The following is a 10,665-nucleotide window of genomic DNA, read 5'->3' on the forward strand; positions in this document are numbered from 1 at the left end:
TCAATTTCACATGCTTGAGCTGAAGCTTTTCATTTAAGTTTTATCTGCTTTATGGTTAGGTGTTATTTAATTTGTTAACATCTATCTGTTTCATACTATATATTAACTTCTTACTAATTCTGTAATCGAAAGAGGCGGAAGAAGTAATATAGTTAATTTTGGTGTCGATAGATGTTAACTTTCATTTATTGACATCTAGTTCTTATATGATAAAATTGATTCTATACTTATTTGTAATCGAAAGAGGTGAATATTGTAGTAATCAGTTATAACAAGTAGGGTAACCGAAAGGGACTTACTAAAAAGAGCATATTTTAGTTCAAGTATATATTTCAGATTCTTTAATATTACCATTTTAACGATTAATTTGTATAACCGAGAGGAGTGCAATTAATTATTCAACTATAGTAATAATATATAAATATAATCGTGAGAGGCATTTATACATTTATGAGAAATAGAAATTGAAGAATAAAAATATCTACTATATAATAAAAATATTAAGTAAAGTCACGATCCCAATATCTTTTTACTATATTTGTGAAAAATAAAATATTTTAATTACTCTATTCATGCATTTTTAGTTAGTTAATTCACAACTCAACTCTTTCTGATTTTCTCAAATAGTAATTAAAACAAGAAACGTCTGTAGAATATATAAATCAAACTTTGTGGGTTCGACATCTTTCTATACTATTATTTGACACAGTACGAGTTTAAATTATATATACGCCAGACATTCGTCAAATTTTTTAGCGCCGTTGCCGGAGATTTGCAACATCTACTTCAGATTAATTGTTTTGTTATTAATTTGTTAACGTACTATTATTATTATTATTATCTTTGTTTCTTGTTACTACTTTTACTATTGTTACTAGTAATGTCTTTTCTAGTTTTCTCTTATTAACGATATTACTACATACCGTTTTTATATCGTTTTCTTTCTTCATTTTTTAAGATTTTATTTTACTTTACAGTATCACACTATTGTTTCTAGGATCAGCTGTCATTCCCCAAATTTTTCTATAGGCCGTGACGGCGCCCAACATCGCCGCTAGGCAAGCCAACGATGAACTAACCATGTGATTGTTCTTTTTAATAAATTTTCAAATAGTTGAATTTCATTAATCAAGAAAATAAGGAGTAAGAAAATTTAATAAAGTAAAGCGAAAGCTAATGAGTGAACAAATGCAGTGAATTAAATGCTCCAAAATCATAAAATCTACTAGCGTGTGTTCCAAGACCTGGTGTCACAAGTGTATCAGAAACTAGTAGAATATACAAAACTCTAACTACTGTCTGAAATAGAGTAGACAGAAGATAAATGAAAAAGAGAGACTCCGGGTGCTACAGAACGGTCTCAAAAAGCAGCTCACCACTAGGCCTCGGGGTAACGGGGGTGCGTGCCAGTATGACTGCCAAATGCACCTGTCTTAGATCCTGCACGATTAGCGCAGAAGTATAGTGTGAGTACATAAACAATATGTACTCAGTAAGCATTCAGTCTAACCTCGAAAAAGTAGTGACGATGGGTCAACATCGACACTTACTATGAGCTAACAATAAAATACAGGAATACTAAATAGGCATAGAATATGTGAATAACAATATTAGCATAATAGCAACAGTGATTAGATGATTCTCTAACTAATAACAAATTCCAAAAGTCTTCCACTAACACATACTAATACCAAATAAATTTCGAGCAAATAATTAAATTATAACTTCTCATTTCATGAAAAATAGTATCAAGTGTATTCGAGCTCCAAGCATAAACACGCACGATTTATGCCGAGGTCGTATGCCCGATCCAGAATAATGTATACACTACCGAGGGTCGAGCGACACGAATCATAGATGCATCTATTCTACTGCCGAGGCGTTCGGTCTGCTCCACAAGAAGAGAGAATACTTATGAACATCCGATTTAAAAGCTATTACAAGGCTAATACACAAAGAAGCACAATTTCGATTAACGGTCAAGTAACCCTCCAAAACTCAAGTAAGTGAAATTCGGTCTTTACAAATTCCTTATCAAGTTTCAATATAATTTAGGCACTTTAATTAACAAGTAGGGTACAAACATTACAAGTATTTCATGATTTGGGTCCTAGGCTACCCGGACATAAGCATAATTAGTAGCTATGTACGTACTCTCGCCATCTCGTGCATACGTAGCCCCCACAATTAGAAGCAAATAGTAATTTAAATCACCTATGTGGTAAATTACCTCTTACAAGGTTAGGCAAGAGACTTACCTCATCTCAAAGTGCACTTTCCGGCCACAAACTCACTCTAAGAACCCAACTTGGTGCCAAACAAATTCGAAGCTAGCCAAAAATTATAATAATTAATCAATATGCGCTCGAAAGCTAATAATTCAACTATTAGAGCAATTACCCAACCCAAATTGGAAGATTCCTAAAATTCACCCTTTGACCCACGTGCCCGGATTCAGGAAATGTTTAAAGATAATTGTTACCCATAACTTCACGAACTCAAATATATAATTTTCACCCAATTCCATAATCATTTTCGTGGTTAAATCTCATTTTTATCAAAATCTAGGTTTTTCAACTAAACCCACAATTTTTACACTTTATATGCTAAGAATCTACCCAAAATACATGTATTAAACTCATCTCATATAGAAATTACTTACCTCAAAGTGCTAGGTGAAAACACCTCTTCAAAGAGCTCCAAAATCGCCCAAGGGATGAAAGAAATGAGCTAAAAATGCCTAATTCCCGACATTAAATGAACCTCACTGCCCCAATGATTCTCGCTTATGCGGATCCTAGGGTGCATATGCGGTGCCACACCTGTGGAAAATCCATCGCAGGTGCGGTCGTAGCCCAGTCCACCAGCCTTCGCTTCTGAGGACGGACTCTCGCTTCTACAGACCCGCTTCTGTGGAAGCTCGTCGCACCTATGGTCCAGGCCTAGCCAGCCTCTTCTCGCATCTGCGGCACTTCCATCGCAGAAGAGAAGTCGCTTCTGCGGGCCACTAACCACTCACCCAAAACCGCATCTGCGGCCAAAATCTCGCACCTGCGGCCAAAAGTTCGCACATGCGGCCAAAAACTCTCAGGTGCGGATGCACCAGAACTGGGGCACCAGCAACTCTTTCAAGTTCAAACTTGATCCGCGCATCGACCAAATAGCACCGGAGGCCCCCGAGGCCTAGTCCAAACATACCAACAAGTTTGAAATCACAAAATGGACTTGCTCAAAACTCGGAACAAATGAAATAACATTAAAACTAATGATTACACTCCAAATCAAATCAAATCAACTTATGAATATCAAGTTCTTCCAACTCACTCCGAACGCGATGAACCATTCTTAAACTACTCGGAATGAAACCAAATTCTGCGTGCAAGTCTTAAATAACCATACGGAGCTATTCCCAGGCTCGAAATCTCAAACGGACCTCGATAACACCAAAACCTACTTCAAACCAAATTTAAAGAATTTTAAAACCTTCAATGCGCCAACTTTCAACTTTAGGCACCGAAACGCTCTTGGGTCATCCAAAACCAGACCCGAACACACGCCCAAGACCAAAATAATCATACGAACCTATTGGGACCATCGAATCCCAGTTCTGAGGTTGTTTACTAAAAATCTTGACCCAAGTCAAACTTAACCCTTTTAAGCTAATATTAAGGAACTAAGTGTTCCGATTTCAACCCGAACCTTCCAAACCCGATCTAACCATACCCGTAAGTTATAAAACAATAAAAGCATATACGAGGAGTCTTATTTAAGGTAACAAGTTTCTAGAAAGTACAACGACCGTTTGGGTCGTTACATTATCCACCTATTAAACAAGCGTTTGCTCTCGAACGGGTATAGAATCGTACCTGGAGTGACGAATAAGTGAGGATATCTACTCTGCATGTCCTCCTCGGTCTCCTAAGTTGCCTCCTCGACTGGTTGGCCCCTCCACTAAACTTTTAGTGCAGAAATATTCTTGGACCCCAACTGGCAAACCTGCCTGCCAACAATGGCAACTGGCTCCTCCTCATAACCCAGGCTTGCATCTAACTGAATCGTGCTATATTCTAACACATGCGACCTGTCGGCATGATACTTCCAGAGCATAGACACATGGAAGGATGTATGAACTCCCAATAGACTGGGAGGCAAAGCAAGCTCATAAGCAACCTCCCCAACTCGTCTCAACACCTCAAATGGACCTATAAGCCTTGGGCTTAACATGCCTTTCTTCCCGAACCTTATGATTCCCTTCATCGGCGAGACTTTCTAGAGAACCTTCTCGCCTATCATAAATGATAAATCACACGCCTTATGATTCGCATAATTCTTCTCTCTGGACTGTGATGTGCGAAGTCGCTCTTGAATTAACTTTACCTTTTTCAAGGCATCCTTCACCAAATCGGTACCATATAACTTAGCGTCACCGGGCTCAAACCATCCAATGGATGAACAACATCGCCGACTATATAAAGCCTCAAATGGAGCCATCTCGATGCTGGCCTGATAACTATTGTTGTAAGAAAACTCGACCAAAGGAAAGAATCGATCCTACTGCCCTACAAAGTCAATCACACGTGCTCTGGGCATATCCTCCAGGATCTGAACCGTCCGCTCTAACTGCTTGTCGGTCTGCGGATGAAAGATCGTGTTGAGCTCTACACGGGTCCCCAACTCACTCTGTACCCTCCAGAAATGCGAAGTAAACTGAGGGCATCTATCTGATATGATGGAAATCGACACTCCATGCAAACGAACAATCTCCTGAATGTAAATCTGGGCCGGTCTCTGTGAAGAATATGTGGTCACTACCAGAATGAAGTGTGCTGACTTAGTCAACATGTCAACAATGACCCAAACTGCATCAAACATCCTCAAGGTCCGCGGCAACCCAACTACAAAGTCCATAGTGATGCGCTCCCATTTCCACTCAGGTATAACCATCTGCTGGAGTAGGCCACCTGGCCTCTGATACTCATACTTAACCTGCTGGCAATTTAGGCACCTCGCTACATACTCGACTATGTCCTTCTTCATCCGCCGCCACCAATAATGCTGCATCAGGTCGCGATACATCTTCGTAGCACCTAGATGAATAGAATACCGAGAACTGTGTGCCTCCTCTAAAATCTTCTCCCTCAATCCATCGATATTAGGGACACATAGATGACCCTGGAGTCACAGAACACCATCTTGATTGATAATAACCTCCTTGGCACCACCCTGTAGTACAGTCTCTTTGAGAACCAATAAGTGTGTATCGTCATACTAGAAAGCCTTGATCTGCTCGAATTATGAAGACTGGGCGACGACGCATGCAAGAAATCGGTTGGGCTATGAAATATCTAACCTCACAAGTCTGTTAGCCAAGAACTGAATGTCCAAAGCTAATGGCCTCTCCTCTACTGAAATGAATGACAAACCACCCATACTCTCCGCCTTTCTGATCAAGGCATCCGCAAATACATTTGCCTTACCCGCATGATAAATTATGGTAATATCATAGTCTTTCAGTAACTCAAGCCACCTGCGCTGCCTCAAATTGAGATCCATTTGCTTGAACAAATGCTGTAAGTTATGATGGTCGGTGTAAACCTCACAGGACACCCTATAAAGATAATGCCTCTAGATCTTAAGAGCATAAACAGTCGTGGCCAACTCCAGATCATGTACGGGGTAATTCTTCTCGTGGGGCTTCAGCTGACATGAAGCATATGCAATAATTCGCCCCTCCTACATCAATACACAACCCAGGTCAATGTGTGAAGCGTCATAATACATAGTATACATCCCTGAATCGGAAGGCAACACTAACACCGGTGCTGAAGTCAAGGCGGTCTTGATCTTCTGAAAGCTCGTCTCACAATCATCGGACCATCGAAATGGAGCACCCTTCTGGGTCAATCAAGTCAAAGGTGCTTCAATAGATGAGAAGCCCTCAACAAACCGACGATAATAACCTGTTAACCCCAAGTAGCTCCTGATCTCAGTCGCTATAGTAGGACGAGGCCAACTCTGAATTGCCTCGATCTTCTTGGGATCTACCTTAATACCCTCGCTTGATACAATATGCCCTATGAATGCCACAGAATCTAACTAAAACTCACACTTGGAGAACTTATTATAGAGTTTCAGTTCCCGCAAGGTCTGAAGCACCACTCTCAAATATTGCTCGTGCTCCTTCATGCTACGCGAGTAGATCAAAATGTCATCAATAAAGACAATGAAAAATGAATAAATATACGGCATGAACACCTAGATCATCAAATCCATAAACGTCGTAGGGGCATTAGTCAATCCGAATGACATCACTAGGAATTTATAATGGCCATATCTAGTCCGGAAAGCCGTCTTCGGAACATTCGAATCACAAATCTTCAACTGATGGTACCCAGATCTCAAGTCAATCTTAGAGAACACCCTGGCACCCTGCAACTGGTCAAAAAAATCATCAATATGTGGTAACTGGTACTTGTTCTTAATGGTAACTTTTTTCTACTGGCGGTAATCAATGCACATCCGTATAGTCCCATCTTTCTTCTTCACGAATAGCACTAGTGAACCCCAAGGTGACACACCCGGTCTGACAAACCCCTTTGCTAGCAACTACTCAAGTTATTCTTTCAACTCCTTCAACTCTTTCAGAGCCATGTGGTACGGTGGAATAGAGATAGGATCGGTACCTGGAGCCAAATCAATACAGAAATCGATATCAGGATCTGGTGGCATGCCTGGAAGATCAGAAGAAAACACATCGGAGAACACCCATACTACGGGCACTAAATCAATCACCGAAGTCTCTATAGTAGTATCCCGAACATAATCTAGATAAGCCAAACAACCCTTCTCAACTATGTGTTGAGCCTTCAGAAAAACGATAGCCCGACTAGATGCACTGACAGACAAACCCTTCCACTCCAATCTAGGCAACTCTGGCATCACCAAGGTAACAGTCTTGGTATGGAAATCAAGGATGGCTTGATATAGAGACAACCAGTCCATGCCCAGGATGGCCTCAAAGTCGATCATATCAAGCAATAAAAGATCCGCTCTAGTCTCATAACCACAGAAGGTCATGATACATGACGGATAAACCCGATCCACAATAACAGAATTGCCTACTAGAGTGGACACGTAAATAGGAGTACCCAAGAATTCGCGAGGAACACCCTGGAAATGAGAAAACAGATATGAAACATATGAATATGTACACCCTGGATCAAATAATACCGAAGTATCCCTACCGCAGACAGAAATAGTACCTATGATCATGACATATAAGGCTACCGCATCTGGTCTGGCTGGAAAGCCATAAAACCAGGCTGGAGCACCACCTAGCTGGCTTTCGCCTTTAGGACGTCCCCTACCCACCTTCCCTCTGCCTCTGGCCGGCCGGATGATTGGTGTTGCAGCTGGTGCTGTAATCATAGGTTGCTGACCCTGCTGCACTGCCTTATCTCAAAGCCTGGGGTAGAACCTCCTCATGTGACCAAGATCCCCGCACTCGAAACAACCTCTCGGTATGGTGGATTGTTGACCTGAAGTCTGACCCTGATGGACTGAAGGCCCACTAGAGGAACCCTAAATAGCTGGGGGACTATATGAGCTCCTTGGAATGGCGCCGAAATAAGGCTGCACTGGAGCACCCCTGGGAGATGGCGATGTTGGATATGTGGGCCTACTAGACTAACCCCTCACAAACTGACGTCTGCCCCCAGTCGGGGCACCACTAAACCCTCCAGAATATCAAAACCACTTATCCCTCATCGCCTACTCTCGGATCCACTGACGAACACCCTTGATCCTCCGAGCTATCTCCACAACTAGCTCGTACGAAGTCCCTATCTCAACCTCTCGGGCCATAGTGGTCTGGATACCAGAGTGAAAACCCACAATGAACTTCGCACCCTCTCTGCATTAGTAGGAAGTATCATAAGTTCATAGCGAGACAACTTAGAGAATCTTTCCTCATAGTCGGTCACCGACATCTGGCCCTACTAGAGCTGCTCGAACTGAAATCGCAACTCTTCCCTCTAAGAGGGTGGAATATATTTGTCCAGGAAGAGGCGTGTGAACTCATCCCAATTCATGGGAGGAGAACCTGCTGGTCTACCGAGAATACTCAGAGATTATGCAAGGCCAGATCGTTTTGAAGGAAAATCAAGTGCGAGGAGACCACCAATTGCAGCAAACAACTTTGAAATTCGCACAGGCTTGATTCAAACCATTCAACAGTCATGTCAGTTTACTGGTGATGCGAGTGAAGATCCTCACACCCATCTAATTGATTTTCATGAATTAGTTAAAACTTGCAGGTATAATGGAGTCACAACAGACGCTATCAGGTTGCGACTTTTTCCTTTTTCATTAAAAGGTGAAGCAAAAATATAGTTGTGAAGTCTGCCAAGAGGTTCAATCACTAAATGGGACAAAATGACTCAGAAATTTCTTAATAAGTATTTTTCATCTGCAAAAACATTTAAAGTGAAGCAAGAAATCAATAATTTTATACAGACAGATTCTGAATCTGTATACCAAGCATGGGAACGATTAAAAGCAATGTTAAGAAAATGCCCACACCGTGGTATCCAAGATCCTGATATCTTATATATTTTTTATCATGGTCTTAAACCCTCTGCTAGAAATGTTATTGATGCAGCATCAGGAGGATCCATCCATAATGAGCAAAACCATTGCAGAAGCCATGTAATTGCTCAATAACATTTCAGAAAATGTTGTTCAATGGCCCTCTGACAGAATGATTGTTAAAAAAGTAGCAGGAGTCAATCAAGTTGAAGCTTGAAATTTATTAGCACAACAAATTACAACTCTGACACAAAAAGTTGAGGCCTTTCAGATAAATACTCAATCTCAACATTATAATTATGACGTTTGTGGAGGTAATCATCCCAATTATGAGTGCCAAGCTTTATCGCAAAATGAAGAACAAGTAAATGTTATTGGTTATAGAACCCATTACCCATTCAGTAGTCCCATGGCACAAAAACAACCGGGATTCCAATGGAGTAACCCAAATGGTGCTGAAAATCCTCAAAGATTTTTTAATCAAAAGCAGCAGGTGCAATGTCACGACTCAAAATTCCCACCTTCGGACTGTGATGACACCTAACATTTCACTTGCTAGGCAAGCCAACATTTGAATAATATTATTTATTTTTAAAATAATTTTAAATTTATTAATAACAAGGAAGCAAATGCGGAAGCAATTTTGAAATAATTCATAAAAACAACGGTGTCTAAATACTATCCCAGAATTGGTGTCACAAGTACACGAACTTCTAGAATAAATACAAATAAAGGTCTGAATAAAAATAAAGTTGTCTGGAAATAAACATATAGCTAAAGTACAATAGACGGGGACTTCAGAAATGCGGACGTCATGCAGTTATACCTCAAGTCTCCTCTGGTAGCTGCAATCCGAGCAAGTCTATGGTACGTCACTGGGACCAACTCCAAAATCTGCACAAAAAGTGCATAGTATAGTATCAGTACAACCGACCCCATGTACTGGTAAGTGCTGAGCCTAACCTCGACGAAGTAGTGACGAGGCTAAGGCGGTTCACTTACATTAACCTGTACGCAATATTAATAATAACAATAAATAATAGAAATAAATCAGGTAACTCAATTATAATAATTGAAACCAACTCAGCAGTCATAATCCATTATCATTTCAACCAATTCGGTTGCAGCATGCAACCCGCTCTCACAATATATTCACTTTCGGTTCTGTTGCAGCGTGCAACTCGCTCCTCTAATATATTTATTTTAATCAAGTCTGTCATATATTTATTTCAATAAAGTATATTTATAGACTTTTAAATAAGTCTGTTGCGGCGTGCAATCTGATCCCCCAATATTGACTTTTCATTAAGTCTATTGCGGCGTGCAATCCGATCCCCCAATATTAACTTTTTAATAAGTCTGTTGTGGCGTGCAACCCGATTATCCAATATTAACTTTTTAACAAGTCTGTTGCGGCGTGCAACCCGATCCTCCAATATTAACTTTTTAATAAGTCTGTTGCAGCGTGCAACCGATCCTCCAATATTAACTTTTTAACAAGTCTGTTGCGGCGTGCAACCCGATCCTCCCATATTTCCATTTCAATCAATTCTTATAGAAGCAATTCCCCAATAAACGCAACAATTAATATAAAATCAAAAGACAACTAGCATACAACAATTATGATTTAATTATAAAACAAACAATGACAAATAGCAATTTATTATAGAAATTATGGAAAAAATAGGCAGTTTAATATTTAATATGCTAAATGTCAAATAATAATTAAAACATATAATTCAAATAGCATGTAACAATTAATGCAGGAATTCAAGAATTAATATTTGACAAAGAATAAGAGAGAAATTATTATTATAATAATTAATTTATGATTTTTTTTCAAGTAAGCAGGTAAACAATTAATTTGATGACGTATAGACACTCGTCACCTCGCCTATGCGTCGTTCACATGCAATTCTCATAACAAATAATTTAAGGGTTCTATTCCCTCAAGTCAAGGTTAACCCCGACACTTACCTCGCTTTGCGAATTCTAATCAATTATTCAACCACAACTTTTCCTTTAAAATTTGCCTCCGAAAGCTTCAAATATATTCACAAACAATTCGATATATTCAAT

The 10,665-nt window shown here is 39.9% G+C and overlaps 1 non-coding gene across 1 annotated transcript; it reads right to left on the reverse strand.

Annotated features, from left to right (window-relative positions):
* Positions 1-8,481: 8,481 nt before the first annotated feature.
* On the reverse strand, positions 8,482-8,588 carry LOC142164423 (small nucleolar RNA R71). The gene has a single exon (XR_012695194.1). It is a non-coding gene; the product is annotated as a small nucleolar RNA R71 (small nucleolar RNA).
* Positions 8,589-10,665: the final 2,077 nt, after the last annotated feature.

This window comes from Nicotiana tabacum, chromosome 9 (genome assembly GCF_000715075.1).
Source record: "Nicotiana tabacum cultivar K326 chromosome 9, ASM71507v2, whole genome shotgun sequence".
Classification (NCBI taxonomy): Eukaryota; Viridiplantae; Streptophyta; class Magnoliopsida; order Solanales; family Solanaceae; genus Nicotiana; species Nicotiana tabacum.